The sequence below is a fragment of the Suricata suricatta genome, chromosome 2 (assembly GCF_006229205.1).
Source record: "Suricata suricatta isolate VVHF042 chromosome 2, meerkat_22Aug2017_6uvM2_HiC, whole genome shotgun sequence".
NCBI lineage: Eukaryota > Metazoa > Chordata > Mammalia > Carnivora > Herpestidae > Suricata > Suricata suricatta.
Window position 1 is genome coordinate 114,048,285 of NC_043701.1, and position 20,405 is coordinate 114,068,689.

The 20,405-nt window shown below is 36.4% G+C and overlaps 1 protein-coding gene across 1 annotated transcript in view; it reads right to left on the minus strand.

Moving 5' to 3' along the window:
• The window catches only part of PTEN (phosphatase and tensin homolog), a 92,561-nt gene that overhangs the window by 46,692 nt on the left and 25,464 nt on the right, over window positions 1-20,405 (minus strand). The window lies entirely within an intron of this gene.

The following is a 20,405-nucleotide window of genomic DNA, read 5'->3' on the forward strand; positions in this document are numbered from 1 at the left end:
ATGGGAGAACATTTGTTGCCCTCAGGCTGAAGGGAACTAATGGGAGTTAATATAAAAGATATTTATATTTATAAAAAAGCATCTTTTGCTTCCCTTTCTTTGAAAGACAACTGTTCAAAGTAAATAAAATAACACTGGATTCTGGGATTTATTACATATGGAGATATAAAATATATGACAATAGTCACATAAAAGAAATGGAAGGATGGGGCACCTGGGTGGCTCAGTCGCTTAAGCATCTGACTTCAGCTCAGATTATGATCTCACAGTTCATGAGTTTCAGCCCTGCATTGGGTTCTGTGTAGACAGCTAAGAGCCTGGAGTCTGCTTCAGACTCTGTGTCTCCCTCTCTATGTTCCCCTCCCCCACTCACAGTCTGTCTGTCTCTCTCTCAAAAATAAACACATATTTAAAAAATTGAAGGATATAGAATTTTACTTTTGCAAGGTTCTTACATTTTAATGCTTACAATATTAACTCTAAGAGGACTATTGTAAGCTAAAAATGCATTTTGTAATCCTTTGGTGTGCAATCTCTAAAATATGTCTACTTAGGCACAGCTAAAGCCAATGGAATTTAAATTAAATACCTAAAATTATTCTATTAACCCCAGAAAGGACAGGAAAAGAGGAACAAAAGAGAAAATATGAAGAAATGAATGAATAAATATTAGACAACTAAACACAAATAGAAAAACGGTAGATGTAAACAAAACATTTCAATAATTATATTACATATAAATGGACTAAATAAATACTCCAATTAAGAAAGTCAGTGATTATAAAGCAACTTAAAATTTGACCTTACAATATTTCTTTATGAAATATAGTACATATATGTTTACATATACTTGCTATACAAACTGGAACATTCTACAGGCAAAGGAATATAAAATGTTCAACTGCAAAGAATCAAGATCACATAAATCAAATGCCAAACTCTCTATCTAGCTGCTCCATACACTTGACCATGCTACTAAATTCATTTCAATAGAGAGGGAAAAGAATCTGGGTTGCAAGATAAGCTTTCTTTACAGGCTTCAGAAATTCTGTTCTTACTTTGGTGAAATTACTGTGATGATCCAGGTCTGATCCTCTACCTTTCTGGGTGAACCCTGATCCTGTCAGTATATTGGGTGGTGCTTTTTTTTTTTTTTCAGAGACAAATTCAAGCTCATATCATATGACTGGTATATAAATATCATAATGACCATAATGGCAATATATTAATTTCCCTGAAAAATCCAACTGTCACAGGAACTTACTTTTCTGAATGGGATATTTAAAAGAGATTTTCCTTACTCCTTTGACAGCCATTCTGACAGGAGTGAGGGGGTATCTCATCATGGTTTTGATTTGTATTTCCTTGATGATGAGTGGTATTGAGCATTTTTTCATATGTCTGTTAGTCACCTCGATGTCTTACTTGGAAAAGTGTCTATTCATGTCTTCTGCCTGTTTCTTAACTGGGTTGTTTGGTTTTTGGGTGTTGAGTTTGGTAAGTTTTTTATAGATTTTGGATACTAACTTTATAGATAGTATTTTTAATAGCCTTCTGAATTTTCTCAGTGGGTTACAGTTCACTTTCCCCACTGTTTCTTTTCCCTCTAGTTTTATTCCTCTTTTGAGAGAGTAGATTTTCTTTAGTAGTGGGGATTATTGTCTTTCAGCAGACCTTAACATAAAGCCCTTAGTTTTGCTTTTCTGTTTAACTTGAGGTAATACAGAGGAAGGCAGTACTGTACAGGCAAGTGTTAAGAGTACATTTTCAACAAGGTACTTTACCTGTATTGGATGTATAACTGATTTTTAGGTTTGACAACATGACGATAAGTAGGAAAAAACTGTTAAGGACTAGAATGTTTGGAGCTTGCCCGTGTTAATGGGATTAAGGCAGAGATGACTTATGTGTTGAAAAGAGAAAACAACCACCCAGTTTTATGTTTTTGTAGTAGCGGTGGCAGCTGTAGATAAGTAGAATTCTAAGAGCAAGTTTTAATTTAACATGAATACAGCAGAAGTAAACATGATGCCAAATAGTGAGGTAGCTACAGAAAAATATAGCAAATAAGTAATTATTTTGCTGTTTTCAGATACACACTTTTCTTTTTTTTTTAATCTATTTTTGGATTAGTAGGGACTGTCTAATGTTCTTAGGGTCTTTTCCAAGTAAGACATCCAGGTAACTAACATGAAAAAATGCTCAACACCACTCATCATCAAGGAAATACAAATCAAAACCACGATGAGATACCCCCTCACTCCTGTCAGAATGGCTAAAATTAACAACACAAGAATTAACAGGTATTGGTGAGGATGTGGAGAAAAGGGAAACCGTTTTTGCATTGCTGGTGAGAATGCAAACTGGTGCAGCCACTCTTGAAAACAGTGTGGAGGTTCCTCAGAGAACTAAAACTAGAACTAAAACTAGAACTACCTTACAATCCAGCAATTGCACTATTAGGTATTTACCCAAAGGATACAAAAATACAGATCTGAAGGAGTGCATGCATCCCAATGTTTATAGCAGCATTAACAATAACCCAACTATGGAGAGAGCCCAAATGTCCATCAGCTGATGAACATACAAAAAATATGTTAGATAAATAGAGACATAAGACTATATTACTCAACCATCAAGAACAATGAAATCTTGCCATTTGCAACAATATGGATAGAGCCAGGATGTATTACACTAAGAAAAGTCAATCAGAGAAAGACAAATACATGATTTCACTCATATGTGGAGCTTAAAAAGCAAAACAAATGAACATATGGGGGCTAGGGGGGTGGAGAGAAGAAAGGCAAATAAACTACGAGATTCTTAATGATAGAGAACTGAGGGTTGATGGAGGGAAGAGGGTAGGAGATGGGCTAGATGAATGATGGGTACTAGTGATGAGTGAAGACAGTTGTGATGAGCACTGGGTGTTGTATGTAAGTGATAAATCACTGAATTCTACTCCTGAAATCAATATTGCACTGTATATTAATTTAAATTTAAATTAAAAAGGAAAAATACCTGCCAAGTATTTCTTCAAAGAAATTCTATCACTCTGCACTTTTAGCAACATGGTTGAAAGTTTCAGTTGATCTACATCCTTGCCAACCCATTAGCCCTTTAAGTTTTAGCCTTCCCAGTAAATATAAAACCAGGCCTCACTATCTCTTAATTCTCATTTCCCTGATGACTGATTTCGAATATATTTAATATGCTTACTTATCATTTGCATATCTTCTTTTGTAAAGTTTATGTTCAAATCTTATGCCCTTTCCTTTATGGGGTTGTCCTCTTATAAATTTGTAAAACACATTCTTTATGTTGTATTGAATTCAAGTCCTTTATCAGATATATACATTGTACTTCTCCCAGACTTATTCCCTTTTTAATTTATTAATGGTGCCTTTCAAAGACCTGAAATTTTTAATGTTGATAAAGTTCAATTTGTGAATTTTTTAAATTACATACTTAACCTTCCTATGTTCTAAGGAATCTTTGACTAAACCAAAGGTCACAAAGATTTTCTTCTCTGTTTTTACCTATTTTATAGTTTTAAATTGTACTTTTATGTTTCTATCTACAATCCATTTGTATGTAGTTATGAGATTTTTGTGTACATGAGATTTTTGTGTAAAATGAGTCAAGGCTCATTTTATTTTTCATACCAACATTCAGTTGTTTCAAAGGATTTGTTAATAGGAATATGCACTCCCCAGTCAATTATATTTTGGCATCTTTGTCTAACAATGTATGTGCCAGTTTTCCTATAATCTCAATTCCACTCCATTAACCTACATATATATATTTTTTGTTTAGTAACTCATTAACCTCTATTATATGACCCAGCAATTCTACTCATGAATATTTAATCAAAAGAAATTAAAATATATGTCCACAAGTCTTAGACATGAATGCTCATAGCAGCTTTGTTCATAATAGACCCAAATTTAAAACAACCCAAATGTCCATCAAAGGTGAAAGGACAAGTAAGTTCTATTCTATCCATACAATGGAATACTACTAATAAAAAGAAACAAACTACTGATTCAAGCACCAACTGGGATAATTATGCTTAGACAAAGAAAGCAAACACAAAAAAAGTACATACTATGTAATTGCATTTATATAAAATATTAATACCAGCAAAACTTCACTACAATTAAGATTTAGAAACTCCTTAGAACCAGGGTTGGGGACCTGTTTTTAGTATATGTGCTGCTGAAGCGAGCACCAGGGTTGGGGACCTGATGGCAGAGGGGCATATTCTAAATCTTGGCTATGGTGCTGTTTACATAGATGTGTATTTATGTCAAAACTCACTGAACTATAAACTTAAAAGTGACTGGTTTTATTGCACATAATTTATACTGTAAACTTAAAAGTGACATTTTATTGCACATAAATCATACAGCTGATTATAACCTATCAATACATAAAATGCAACCCATCTCAAAATATCTCAAATTTATTTTGCTTAATACCAAGAGATAGCAACAGAAGGAGCAATTATATCATCTTCAGGAATGAGAACTTTTTAGAATGAAAAGCAAAATGGCACGGTCTATAATAGCACTGTACAACAGAACTTTCCACAAAAGATGAAAATGTTCTGTATCCATGTTGTCCAACATGGTAGTCACTAACTACGTGTAGCTATTGAGCACTTGAAAGGCGGCTAGTGCAAATAAAAATGAATGAGTAAATTTATTTTAATTAAATTAAATTTAAACAAATATAGCTAGGGCACCTGAGTGGCTCAGTCAGTTAAGTGTCTGACTTCAGCTCAGATCATGATCTCACAGTTGATGAGTTCAAGCCCTGCATTTGGGCGCTCTGCTCTCAGCACAGAGCCTGCTTTAGATCCTCTGTTCCCCTTTGCTTTGCCCCTCCCCCACTCTCAAAAACAAACATTAAAAAACTTTTTCAATGTAAACAGCTACATGTGGCTCTATCTTGGACAGCACAAGTCTAAAATATTTATATCTATAAAAAAATCCAGTAGAACACCATACACATGCCTTAGTAAGTTAGTAGAAATGGGTACATTCTTGGAATAGTGCATAAAACTGAAACAGGAAAGATACAGTAGTAATATCTAAGGCTTTACAACTGTCAAAATACCTACTGAAAAAGTATTTTCACTCTGTCTCTACTCTATATGTAGTTTTCTAAAACAAATTCCTGACATGCTTAATTAATAAAGAAGAAAACTACAATTCTGGACACATTTCTAACCAAGAATGAGGAACAAGTTTGAGTGGAAATGCCAGGAAACAGGGAGAAAGTGTTCATATAATTTTAGAGTTCACATCAAGACAAGGAAGGAAGCACTGGCATAGTTAGATACGATACAGATCAGTAAAACGGATTTCAAAAGCTTCATTTAAATAACAGGCTATGAGTTCATAATTCAAAATCTAAGAGGAAAGGCTACAAAGAGACTTTAAAAACTAAAATTCTGTATGAACAATTACAAATGATACTAGTTTAAAGACAAATGAGAACATAACAGAAATTATCTCAGAAAAATGATCATTAGAGCTGCAATGAAATTTACCCACAACATTCAGATTTAAAAGGTTTAACAACCAGGAGAAAAAAAAAAAAAGGAAATAATCATAGACGAACACAAAAGAGCGCATATAAAAAAAGATAAAAATGGCAAAGACCAAAAGAAAAGGCTTAGAGTGAGGAAAATGTCTGAGTCAAAAAGAATATTAAGGTAGAACGCCACAGGTTAGAACAGCTATATGACACCAGAGCCAGAGAAAAAGCAGAACGCCTTTAAAAAAAAAAAAAAAGTTTAAGAACCACTAAGTTCCCTTTTACTTCTATCATCTCTGTCCAAGAAAATGTAGCTGGAAGAGTGGTGGATACAGGACATTCTTCTGGATTAAAAGCACTGTCATTTTGCTGTTTAAGCAAGGTAATTTCTTAAAGAATATTCCTTAAAAAAACAGCTATCAACAAAAAAAATCTTTGACATTTCATGATTATACATATTAGGAAAGCAGATAGCCAGCAATCACTAAAGCAAAACAAAGTGATCCATTAAGGTCTTTGTAATAGCTTCATCTGAATCTTGCAGTTAGAAAATTCAAAAGACAAGCAGAGGCAGGGCATTATAAAACTGAACAAAGAGTACCACTAACCTCCTTATTAAGAGTTCATAAAATCATTTACAAAAAATTAAAAAAAAAAACAAGTTGAAGATGGGGTCAGCACTCATGTACAAACCAAAGGAAAAAAAATACATATGACCAATAAACACAGTGGCTTAATCTCACAATTAAAGAAATGCAATCAAAAATTAAATTATAAAAAACTGCAAAAAGTTGAATTTTGATAATAACTCAGTTTGCCACAGCTGTGGGAGGGAGGAAACACTAATACATGTTGGTGAGAATATAAAATGATACTGTTTTTGAGGATGAAAGTTTAACCCATGGCACTGGTCGCAGCAACTTCACTGCCAGGAATTTATCTTACGTAAATACTTGCAAAAGGACACCAAGATACACGTGTGAAAATGTTTCCTAGAGTGCTGTTTTCAATCGTAATAAACCAAAAATAACCTAAATGTGCATCAGAGGGTTTTGCATTGGTTTTAAAGACAACCAATAAAGAAATGCCAGTATGGGAAAGTCCTAAGTATGTTCGATGAAGAAAGCAAGATGCAGAAGAGTATGCAGTATGTTCCCATCTGATTTTTGTAAAAAGTAGGTCTAAGATGAAAACGAAAACAATTTTTTAAACAATACCCACAAGTTCTAGTTGTAGAGAGAGCCTGAGGATAGGAGGTGTAAAGTAGGAGAAATCAGTAGGCGTCTTCTTTAGGCTACTCCATACCCAAAACCATTTCAATTTGGAGAGTATTTCAAAAGATGAGAAGCAAACACTACCCGCCCTGCCCCCTTCCCCATCTTTCTCATAAGGGGTGCAAGCCTGAGACGACTTAGGTCCTCCTGCTCTGGACACTGACTCCTAGGTAATAAAAGCAAGGTGTAGAGTAGTCAGTCATTGAGATTTCCAAAAGAGCTGTAAGTTAATGAGCACAGTCACCAATATCCCGTCAAGGCAGCAGGACCTGGGACAGCAAGTGTCCAATGGCAGTCCATGTCCTAAGCAGAGACCACCCTTACTGTAACCTGGTGACCACACCTTGATTCCCTCGGCTTCTGCAAATCCCCCCACTCTGGGGCTGTAAAGCGTGAGCTATGAGTAACTAACATTTTGTAAATAATTGTTTTCTGATTAAGTTATTTAGAGCTACTTTTCTGTTCTGGGCAACCAAGAACCCTGACCCTGTTCTTTTACAGCATTCTCCTATAGTTGTTCTGTTGGTCTTTCTTTTTTTTTTTCTTTTTGGTTTTGGGTGTGTGTCTGTGTGTGTGTGTTTTGATTGAGGGTTGGTAAAATACTTTTGGTGCTCCCTTTAATAGGTGAACTTTACAATTTCTTATCTAGCACTTTGAGCAACAGTGAAACTGGCAGGAGAATAAACATTCTATTTAAAATAAAATATCACAGCATTTTTTAAAAAGGGGGAAGGGTAAGTTCTTTCAAAGAACTTGAATATTACTTAGGAAAACATTCACCATGGCTGCCCCTCCCACTTCCTCCTCTTTCCTCCCAAGGATTTCATGCCCACAATTGGCTCATTGCCTTATAAATTTGATACAATGGAAAAGCGGAAAAAAGCAAGAAAACAGCACTTTCAAAGGGAAATGGGAAAATTTAACTGTAGATACTTGGAAAGTAAACTAAAAATTTAGACAAGAGAAAGTGGGTAATCTCAAAACGTGGAAAATCTAGAATATAAATCTTTCTAAGACAACTATATCTTACTTCAAATAATTTCCATACATAAAAATCTGAATTCATTAAAGATAGCTGTGAGAATAAAGTTTTTACTTTTTAGAAGTCTTTCCTTACCTCAAAGAATTCCTATGAAATAGTCCTAAGCCGCCAAAGTGCATTTTAAAATTATTTTTGTCAAAATAATATATATACATATATTTCAAAAGATATATAAAGACTTATAATAAAAAATCAGTTGAGGGAACATTGCACACTAAGAACCCCCAGGAATCCATGTCCCCACCTAGACAAATATCGCATTGGCATAATCTGACTGATGGAACTATTCTGGAACCCTGGAGTCTACTCAAAAGCTTGCAGCTTCCAGAGGAAGGCTTTGACAGTAAATCATAGTTACTTTCAGCCAATTTCAACTCAGTATGGTAGTAGCTACTCACCCCCAGCAGGCAGCCATGTACATATTCCCCGCACAGCCTACACCAGCTTATGGAACCCTGTCCTCCAAATATCAGCAATCTGTGTTCTTATCATTGACTGCTGCTTCTGAGTACACAGACACAGAAGCAGGCCCCCCTTGTTGAAATCCCCACTGATGGAAAAGGCTTCCAGGGCATTTATAAAGATCCGTGGCCTTTTTTTTTTCTCTCCTTTTATCCCCCTTTTTCCTCTTTTGGGAGTCAGGAATTTAAGACATGGCATCCATGTTTGTGTAAATGTAAGTTTTCAACTCTTTTGAGTAACTACCCAGAGGGATGCAATTGCTTGATTTTATGGAGTATGTGTAGTTTTGTAAGAAACCACCAAATGTCTTCCAAAGTAACCATACCATGTTGCATGCTGAGGGTTTTTCATATACTGCCATATTGTATAGTAGCAGTTTTTGTATGCCACATACTGGATGATTTCACCTCTATGACATTCTAGAAAAGTCAAAAGTATGAAGATAGTAAAAATATCAGCAGGTGCCAGAGGGTAGGGGGCAGGGAGGATGGAGAGGGATGAATCGGCAGAATATAAACTTTTAGAGCACTGAAACTACTCTGTATATTACTATAATGATAGATACATGTCATTAAAATGTGTCTAAGCCCAGAGGTGCCTGGATGGCCCAGTCAGTGGAGTGTCGAACTCCTGATTTCATCTCAAGTCATGATCTTATAGGTCGTGGGGTCGAGCCCCATGTCAGGCTCTCCTTCATTATTAATGCCCTCTACCAGAATGGTATGCAGTAAAATCTTGGTTTGCGAGAATAATTTGTTCTGAAAACACACTTGTAATCCAAGGCACTTGTATATCGAAGCGAATTTCCCCATAAGAAATAAAGGAAATTCAGATGATTGTTCCACAACCCAAAAATATTCATATAAAAATTATTATAGTACTGTATTATAATATAAAATAATAATGTAACACAAAATATACAGAAAATAAACAAATTAACCTGCACTTACCTTTAATAACTTTCATGGCTGGTGTGAGGGAGACAGGAGAGAGGAGGGTTATTGTGCAGAATGACTTTCACCATCACTAATGGAATCACTGCTATCTGTTGACTCAGTGGAATCTTTTTCTGCATGGGGGCCATTGTATACACGCACACGGATGTGGACTACAGTACAGTATTAATAAACTCTTGTCATAGACTGTATTTCATGTAACCAGCATTAAGGCAGAAGAAGGGTCTCTATCTGCAGGCAGCCTGACTTAGAATGAAGCAAAGCATTCCTAAGCTAACTCTTCTATGGAAAAGCAAAGGGCTGTCCACAGATGCTTTTTAAGTGACAAAAATAGATTAGTGCCAGTTGTGGACACCTTCCAATGTTCTGAAAAATCAATGATTTCTGCCAACACCACAGCCTGAGACTGAGCATTGGAGACCATCACCTACAGTTCGAGAGAGAGAGAGAGAGAGAGAAAGATAGAAGAGAAGAGGAGAGGAAAGGAGAGGGAAGAACCACTGGCTCAGTTGTGATCATGTGACATTGGCTTCACATACTACTCATACTGCAAGACATGACTCATTTATCAAGTTAGCATTTATTAGAAATGTTTGCTCGTCTTGTGGAACACTCGCAGAACAACTTACTCACAACCCAAGGTTTTACTGTATTTGTTATAATTGATGTTTCTTATACTCACACATTTTTATAATACAAAGTCGATGATTTACATTAGGGTTCACTCTTGGTGTACATCCCCATTTGGACAATTTTTTTTTAATGTTTACTTATTTTGAGAAAGAGAGAGAGAGGGAGGGAGGGGCACACAGAGAGGGAGAGAGAGAATCCCAAGTAGATTCCACATGTGCTCCCTCTCTCTTTGCCCTTCCCTCACTCACACTGTCTCTCTCTCTCAAAATAAATAATCTTTTTTTAAAAAAAAGTGGTGAAGGAGACTATACATGTGTGAAGGCAGGCGGGATATGGGAAACTTTTCTACCTTCTCCTGAATGTAGCTATGAATGAAAAGTAGCTTTAAAAAATAAGGTCTAAATAAATAAATAAATAAATAAAATAAAAGGTCTACTTAAAAAAATCCACACCACAGCTAATAGGACAAGTGATGATAAAAGACAAAAATTTTCCTCTAAGGTCAGTAACAAGACCGGAAGTCTACTTTTGCCACTTCTATCTCAAAAGGCATCCGTACTGGAAAGGAAGAAACGAAGTTATCTGTTTGTAGGTGACATGTTCTTGTATGTGGGAAACCTTAAAGATTCCACAAAAAATTGTTAGAACAAATTAAATAAAGTAGCAGCATACAAAATTAAAATGCAAAAATCTGTTGCATTTCAGTATACTAACAATGAACAATCCAAAAAGGAAAAGTCCATTTACAGTAACACTGAAAAAGTTATCATAAATGAATTTAATCAAGGTGATACAGAGAAAACTACAAAACACTGTTAAAAAAAATTAAAGACCAAAATAAATGGACAGACATCCCACATTCATAGGTCAGAAGATTGGGTATTGTTAAGATTTCAACACCATTCAACAAAATCTACAGATTAATGGGCTTCCTATCAAAACCCCAAAAACTTTTTTTTTTGGCAGAAATAGAAAATTCCGTCCTAAAATTCATATGGACTCTCAAAGAATCCCCTATGGCCATAACAATCCTGAAATAGGAGAACAAAGTTGTAGGACTCTCAATTCCTGATGTCAAATTTACTACAAAGCTACAAAGTGTGGTACGGGCACCAAGACAGACATATATACCAGTGGACCAGAACAGAGAGACCAGAAATAAACTCTTGTCTGTGTGGTCAAATGATTTTTTAACAAGTGTGCCAAGACCACTCAATGGAAAAAGGACAGTCTTTTCAACAAATAGTGCTGGGAAAAGTGGACATCCTTATGTAAAAGCATTAAGTTGGACCATTATCTTACACCATATACAAAAATTACTCAAAATGGATTAATGGCCTAAAAAAAAAGACCTAACACTATAAACGCTTAAAATGAAACATAAGAGAAAAGCTTTATGATAATCAGTTTAGCAATGATTTCTTGGATGTGTCACCAAAGACACAGTCAAGAAAAGACAGCTAAATTGGACTTTATCAAACTTTTAAATATTTTCTACATCAAAGGACACTATCAACAAAGCAAAAAAGCAACCCACAAACTGGGAGAAAATATTTGCAAATCACCTGATTAAACTTCAGAACTCTTAGAACTCAACAAGAAAAAATATTCAATTTATAAATAGGCAAAAAACTTAAATAGATATTTTTTCAAAGAAGATAAACAAATGGTCAATAAGCACATTAAAATATGTTCAACATCACCAATCATTATGGAAATGCGAATCAAAACCAAACTAAGATATCACCTTACAGCCATCAAAACATTTAGAATCCAAAAGAAACAAGTGCTGGCAATTATATGGAGAAAGAGGAACCCTTAAGCACTATTAGTAGGAATGGCGCAGCCACTGTGGAAAACAGTATGGAAATTCCTTACAAATTCAAAATAGGGGGCACCTAGATGGCTCAGTTAGCATGTGACCAAGCCCTACCCTGGGCTCTGCAAGGAGCATGCAGCCTGCTTGGGATTCTCTCTCCCTCTCTCTCTGCCCCTCCCCTGTGCAAAGGTACGTGCTCTCTCTCAAAATAAACGTTTTTTAAAAATTAAAAATAGAAATATCACATGGCACAATAACTCCACTCCTGGGTATCTAGCCAAAGAAAACTAAAACATTAATTCAAAATGATACAAGCACCCCTATGTTTATTGCAGCATTATTTACAATATCCAAGTGTGCACTGATAAATGAATAAAGACGTGAGTGATACACACAAACATAATGGAGTATAACTCAGCCACTAAAAAAAAAGATCTTGCCATTTGTGACATGGATGGACCTAAACAGTATTATGTTACGTTAGAGAAGTCAGTCAGAGAAATTTGACAAATATTTTATGATTTCACTCATATGTAGAATCTGGAAAACAAAACAAATGAATACACAAACGAAAAGCAGAAACAGACCCGTAGATACAGAGAACTGATGGTTGCCAGAGGAAAGTGGTAGGAGAATGGACAAAATGGGTGAAGGCAAGTGGAAGATACAGGCTTCCAGTTATGGAATGAGGAATTCACAGGGATGAAAGGTACAGCATGGGGAATGTAATCAATGGTAGTGTAACAGGGCTGTGTGGTGACAGACAGTCGTTACACTTGTAATGAGCATAACACAATGCATAGAATTGTCCAATCACTATGTTGTACACCTGAAACTGAGAACGTGTACCTTAACTATATGCCTCAACTTAAAAAAACTATCATATAGGGCACCTGGGCAGGTCAGTCAGTTAAGCGTCTGACTTTAGCTCAGGTCATGATCTCACCTATCCCGAGTCTTAACCCTGCGTAGGGCTCTGTGCTGACAGCTCAGAGCCTGAAGCCTGCTTCAGATTCTGTCTCTTGCTCTCACTCTCTGTCCCTCCCCCGCTTTGTGTTGTCTGTCTGTCTGTCTCTCTCTCTCTCAAAAATAAACATTAAAAAAATACATCATTTAGCAAATATAAACAATATTGGAATCCCCAAAGATCAAAAATCACTGGTCATTTTCTGGAATCTGTGCTATACTTGTCTGAACTCAAACTTAAAAGAGGAACAGAGGGAGGAAGAGATGGAAGGTGGTAAAAATATTAAGACTCAACTTACTAGATGCTTAAATAGGCCTTCCAAGAAAGGGGATCATAAGCCTCATATTTAGACTTCGGAAGTTGTCTGAAGATAATTATACAGCCATTGTATGCATGCATGCTAAATGTATTGATGCATCCAATGTGCACATTTTAAATTCCTCTGTTTCTAAGATCCTTTTAGCATTTCTTCATTTTTTAAAACACTAGGCCTCAGTATTTGAGAGTGGTCAAGTGGTTAACATGATTTCCTAGAGCTCTGGTTCCTATCCAATGAAGAAATTACCAACTATCATACCCCAAAACTAAGAGGAATGGGAAAAATCTTGTAAAGATTCTAGCCAAAATAAGGGTTCTTTTATGCTTCATCCTCTCCCTCTTGCTTTGAAAGAGGGGATTTGCAGGAGACGTCAGTTACCAAGGGCGAGGGGGGCAGGGGGAGAGGGGGAGTTTTTCAGGTCTCTGCTTCTATGAGGTGTGTGATTTTTCCAAGTTACAGTGGTGTAAAATAAAGACAGGTGGCGCCTCAGTGGCTCAGTCTGAGAAGGCTCAGGTCATGATCTCACAGTTGGTAGGTTAGCGCCCCACATCAGGCTCTGTGTTGACAGCTCAGAGCCTGGAGCCTGCTTCAGAGTCTGTGTCTCCCTCTCTCTCTGCCCCTCCCCCACTCACACTCTGACTCTCTCTCTTTCTCTCTCTCTCTCAAAAATAACTAAACATTAAAACAATTAAAAATAAACAAAAAATAAAGACAGGGAAGGGGAAAAAAGCCCCACAATGAGATACTGCTTCATACTCATTAAGATGGCTCATAAAAAAAAGGGGGGGGAGGGCCAGAAAATAACAAGTGTTGAGGAAGATGTAGAGAAACTCGAACAGTTGTACTTGCTGCTAGGAATGAAAAATAATACAGCCATTGTAGAAAATAATATGGCAGGTCCTCAAAAATTAAACACAGAATTACTACAATTTAGCCCAGCCATTCCATTTCTGGGTGTACAAGCAAACGAACTGAAAGCAGGGACTTGAACAGATACTGGTACACCTGTGTTCACACCAGCATTGTTTATAATCGTCAAAAGGTAGAAGCAACCCAAATGTCCATCAGTGGATGAACGGATTAACAGAATGTGGGAGATACACACAATGGAAGAAAATCCTGACACAGGCCAGAACATGAACGAACTTTGAAGACATTATTCTAATTGAAGTCATGTGCTATATTACACCAAGTCAGTCACAAAAAGACAAATATTGCACGACTCCACTTACATAAGGTACCCAGAATGAATACACAGAGACAGAAAGGAGAACAGTGGTTGCCAGGCTGAGAATAGAGGGAAGAGGGAGTTTCTATTTAACAGGTACAAGGTTTCAGTGTGATAATAAAAAAAGATTGAGATGGATAGTGGTGACGGCTGCACAATCTGCAACCTAATGCCACTAGTATACTGAGAATGGTGAAAATGGCAAATTTTATTGCATATATTTTACATATTCTAAAAAATAAAGTTTTATCACAATAAAAAAATATTCATCTCTAGCTCCATTCATCTATTCCTGGTCTTATCCAAAAGTACCCATTCTCAACTATCATATTCTTTTTCCTGGTGTTAAATTCAGCATTTCTATATAACAAACATACCACTGCTTCTTACAGAATTATCAACTGCCTACATATCTTCTGCCGTGGTAGACAAAGCTTACAAAACCAGCAGCACCTCCACATTTCACTTCTCTTAATGTCTACCTTAAATGGCAATATGACAGTTTGTGGTTAAAACGCTAATCAACAGATGTTAACATTTGCTTCCTATCCTAATTCACCTATTTTTCTAAGAATCTATCACGTTTTCCCACATTTCAATACCCATCTACCAGTCCTGCCCCTCATTCTCCTCTTTGGTGCCCTCCGGCATACTGCTCAGCCAGAACTAGCCATTCTTCAGCTGTAGGCTCAGTTGTCATCCGGGGACTTTCCTCTCCTGCTTCCGAGTTGGAGCCTCTATTTACCAAAGCCCCTTTCTCTTCTCTCATGGCTTATTCTCATTTTGTTAGGACAACACTGTCTAATAATTTTGTAAGAAATGTTACACAGATACAAGTTCTTGTTGTTGCTCTTGAAAGTCCTTCTTTCCTCCTCTTGCACTTGACTGGCGGTTTGGCTGGATATAGAGAACTCTATGCTGAACACAGACTTTGACACACTGTGTCTCCATCTTCCATCATTAATTCTTTATATGCTAGAAGCTGGATGTCATGTATATTCCTAAACCCTCCTAAATGACCCTGAAAGCTTCTGAGACATTCTCATTATTTCTGGTGTGCTTAAAGAAATTTTGGGAGCACCTACGTGGCTCAGCTAGTTGAGCATCTGACTTGATTTTGGCTTCCGTCATGAGATTAAGCCCTGTGTCAGGCTCTGCCCTTACCGCAAGGAGTTTTCTTGAGATTCTCTGTCTTTCCTTCTCTCTGCCCCTCCTCCCAGGCACATAGTCTCTCAAAATAAATAAACATTTTTTAAAATTTCATAATAATTGCCTGGTATTGGTCTGTTTTCATTCATTACACTTGGCACTATACAGCTTTTTTCAATCTGGAAACTCAAATCCTAAATAAATTTTCTGGTATTTACCTATACATGGTATATAACCTCTGGTGTACATATGTATATGATAAAACATTTTGTTCTCTGATATACAGGATCATATGGCTACTAAAGAAATCAGCTTTGGACTCTGACAGACTGAACTCAACCCTCAGCCTCACTACTTAACCAGCTCTGGTACTTGGGGAAGCGAACTTCTTTAAAACCATATATGAAATGGGGACTTATTAAAAACTATAGTTATTTATGTTTTTTATTTATTTTTGAGAGACAGAGAGAGACAGCACAAGCAGGGGAGGGTCAGCGAGAGAGGGAGACACAGAATCCGAAACAGGCTCCAGGCTCTGAGCTAGTTGTCAGCACAGAGCCCAACGCAGGGCTCGAACCCACAAACCGAGAGATTATGACCTGAGCCGAAGTCAGCCACTTAACCAACTTAGCCACCCACGTGCCCCAAAACTATAGTTTTTTAATAAGATGACACATGTAGGGGTACCTGGGTGACTCAGTCAGTTAAGCATCTGACTTTTGATTTCGGCTCAGGTCATGATTTCATGGTTCATGAGATCAAGCCCTGAATGGGGATCTGCGCTGATAATCCAGAACCTGCTTGGGATTCTCTCTCTCTGCACTTACCCTCCTCTCTCTCAAAATAAATAAATAAAATTTTTAAAAAAGATGACACATGTAAACCACTTGTACAAAAGCAACACATGTATATAAATAAATGTACATTAAATGTCACCTACTATTAAAATATCAAAAATTGAATTGGGCAGATACTATAAACACAGTCAAGACTGCCATTTTAAGGAAATAAGACTAACAAAAGAAGGAGGAGGCAGCCAATGGGTAAAGAGGATTTTCTTTTAGGGTGATAAAAATGTTTTGGAACTTAAAAGAGGTGGTGGTTACATAACATTGTGAAAGCACCAAATGTCACTGAAGTGTACACTTTAAAATGATTAATTTTGTTATGTAATTTCCACCTCAATAAAGAAAAAAAGGAAGCAGGGAAGAGAAACTCAATACAAGGAAGAAGTCAAAAGCCGTTGAAAAGGGACAATGGAACTGATATTCTTTCCTCTAAATTCTTTTGAAGCTTTCCTCTATATAATCTTTTTTAAATTTTTTAACTGAAACCAATAATGATGATGTTGGGATGACAAACACTTTCTTTTTAATGGAATATCAACACATAATTAAGACTGACTGAGAGATCAACATATAATTAAAAGAGTATGTGAAGTTTCTTCAGGAAGGAAATGTATAAAAGAGGAAAGCTGGAAGGTGCACCTGAATCTGTAACACAGCTGCATATATATATATATATATATATATGTATATATATATATACACATACATATGGATTAAAAAGCTGAGAGGATAGAAGACAACACGAAGTCGTTTATTCTTTTCAAAAAAAAAAATCACTATATATCAGAAGGCTAAGCTCAAAGCATTTCCTTACAATAAATAAGGGAATCCACCCACTTAAAACATCTTTCCAATAAAAGAGGAAGCAAATTACTTCCTACTGATTTCAGACTAAGGGGAAATATTGTTATATGCATCTTTTTTCATTTTCAACACTTCCCAAATTATGCTCCAAGGAAACTGTTTAGACGATATTTAATATACTACAAAAGAAAAGAAAGAGAGAAGGGGGAAGGACGGGAGAAGAGAAAGAAACGGGGAAAAAAGAAAAGCAGCATATTCAAGTTTCACTTGAAGAGATTTACAAGGCATAGTAGTATATTAAAGGTTCTGCAGTAAGAAAGCCAGTTCACGACTCTATTAAAGCTACATTTGTCTGATTTATTAAGTACAGACCAGTTCTTAAGCTATGTCTGTTAAACACATAATGCATTACTTGGTTAAAGACTGCTTAGATTTATACCAGATAACACATAAATCAGGGTAACTTTAATATTAGCCCAAGGGATAAGATTATCACACATATCAAGAAATAATCAATTACCTGCCAAATTACCAGCAGGTCAGAGCAAGATTTTAGTGGCAATAAAGGAGGGAGAGAAAAGGTAGTTAATAAGAGGAAAAGAAGAAAAAAGAACCTGGGAAGAGGTTAGCCTTCAACTTCCCTTTTTGAGATGTCCTTGTCCTACCCTGTCAATTCTGATTGCTTATTAAACAAAACATTTGCAGTTAAAGGAGAAGTTAAATATCTGTCACTTGAGTACCTCAAGTATAAAATTTCACGTTGCCGTAACAACCCATACCCCAAAACAGTTAAATACTGCATAATTTAAGCATCAAGGCATTTGCAATATGAGTTTCTTTTACTCAGAGCAAAGATGTTCAACACCAACTAAGTATGAACCTGGCACAGTATTTCTTGTTTGGGGCGAAATCATAGAAAATACATGGAATGAGAGGGCAAAGGAAAAACCAACTGGAAATGTTTGTTGCGAGAAAACTTAAAAGAAAATAAAGACACATTTTTCATGGAGACATTATCATCTTTAAACCAAAAAGGGTTTACTACTGATCATTAGTACTCTCTCCAATACCGTGGGGAGCAAACCAGAAAATCAATCATTTAGGTACTAGAGACAGCCATTCCCTCGGAGAGGTTAATCCTAACAGACAAACTACTTGGAAGTTATTTATTTTTATTTTATTTCACAGGAAAAACTACAGCCACCTGTTCATCCTTTCTCTCATACAAGGGAAGTGGAGTAAGCAATGAAAGCCAACAAAACCTCACTAGCCATTTATCCCCCAATCTAAAAATGTGGGAGGCCAAGACAAACCAGGCACAGCATAGCTATTATATTCCACAGATAATTCATTATTTACATGCTATTACCACTGCCAGTACCATACATAGGGGTGACAAGATCAGTCGGCTAAAGCAACTACTGGCTAAATAACAATCCATGTACATAAAATTATTTTAAGGAATGACATTTGAAAAAGCCAAGAACTAGACAAAATAAGCTAGATACATAAAACAGACAGAATAAACTTCAATCTTGGTTACTGATTACATTTGGAATTAAAGTTGGGAATCTTTTTTTTAAAAAACTTAAAAATTTTTTATTTTATGTTTGAGAGAGACAGAGGAGAGATACAGACAGACAGAGAGAGCGTGAGTAGGAGAGGGGGAGAGAGAAAGGGAGACACAGACTCCAGAGCAGGCTCCAGGCTCTGTCTGAGCTGTCAGCACAGAGCCCAACGCAGGGCTCGAACTAGTGAACTGCGAGATCATAACCTGAGCCAAAATTGGATGCTTAACTTTGAATGATTCACCCAGGAGCCCCATATTTTGAAATCTTAATTCAGTGGCATTAATTCAGGCAGGGGCCATGAAGTCAGAAGAAAGATGATGTATCAAAATGTTTCTCAGCAAAGTATTTTCCTGGTGAAGTTATTGCAATCTAAGGTCTGAAAATGAAATGTGTAGATCCAGAAACTGAACTTCATCATTAACCTAAAAAATGATCAGCTTCCTGACTAACAAGTCAGAATAAACTAATTCTGTCAGAAGACAACAAAGAGAACCAAACAACACTAGCATCCCAGATTAATTTACCACGAGGAGCAGAAAACCCGTCCTCAATCCAGACTAGTCATATTCCTTCTTCCAGGTTGAGTACTAACCTGATTCATGACTGAGTCAGTATTTGGTGGACACAGAATGATAAAGTAGTAATGTAAGAGTGTCACCCGGGAGGCTATCTTGCCTAGGTTATAAGAAAGCCCGAGGGACACTCCTGCACCATCGGAGAGAACACAAGTCTGGTGACTGCACAACTCCTTTTCCAGATCCTCCTTCTCTCCTGATTCAATATTTACGTTCCTCATTCTTTTCTCCACCACTCACCACAGTTTTTGTCCATGTGGACTGTCACCAGCTTAACTGTACCAGTGTTGCTCTCATGGATCTGTGATGCTCAGCATCCTTCCAACTCTGTCCTGCCTTACTAGGAGAAAACAAACTTATTTCCCTACTTTCAAGTTCTTAAACCGCACTTCTAACAACCTCATGCACCTATCATTGTAATAGAAACTACAAAGAAGTAGGTTTGGGGTTTTCTATAGTTTGTGTGGACACTGACATTAACTAATTCTGCACAGAATAGAAACACTTAAAAAGTCCAACTGGACACAATTCAATATGGCAAAATTTAAATATACATTGGTTCAAAGCAAATTGGGAAAAACCAACCACTTAGAAAACCAACTTGTGGCTCACTCATGTAAGGATACAGGTCAGCTCATGTGCTTAAACAACTATTATAAAAGGACTCTAGGTCTTGTCTACCTAATGCTTTACAAAGTGCTCTCCCACTCACTATAACATTTCATTCTCAGCAAATATTTAAATTCAGTCTCCATGAAACAGAGTTCTAAAAGAGCTTAAAAGTAATAATCCAAAATTTTAAACTGTAAAAACCATTAAAGTTTCAACTGACATTTACAGTTAATTTTTCATACATATATATATTTGCTTTGGAATGAGAAAAGATATTGAGACTACAGAGCAGACACAAATTCCTTCTCTCATAAAACATATCCTGTACTCTTAGGTTATAAATATATTAAAATTATTTAAATGGCCCTTGAGAAATAGTGTTCTGAATTAAATAATTACACTTAGAAAATTATGCAAGTTTATAAAAGATACAAAGTCAGACTTTGGTTTGCCCACCAGTTCCTGTCCAGATCCTCTACCAAATACTTATTCAAATGCTTGGTACACTTACACTCCATTATAAACTGTTCTATGTAAAAACTACATGGTATCACTCATCTCTATCTTACGATTAATAAATTTAAATGAATGAATCTTCTTGA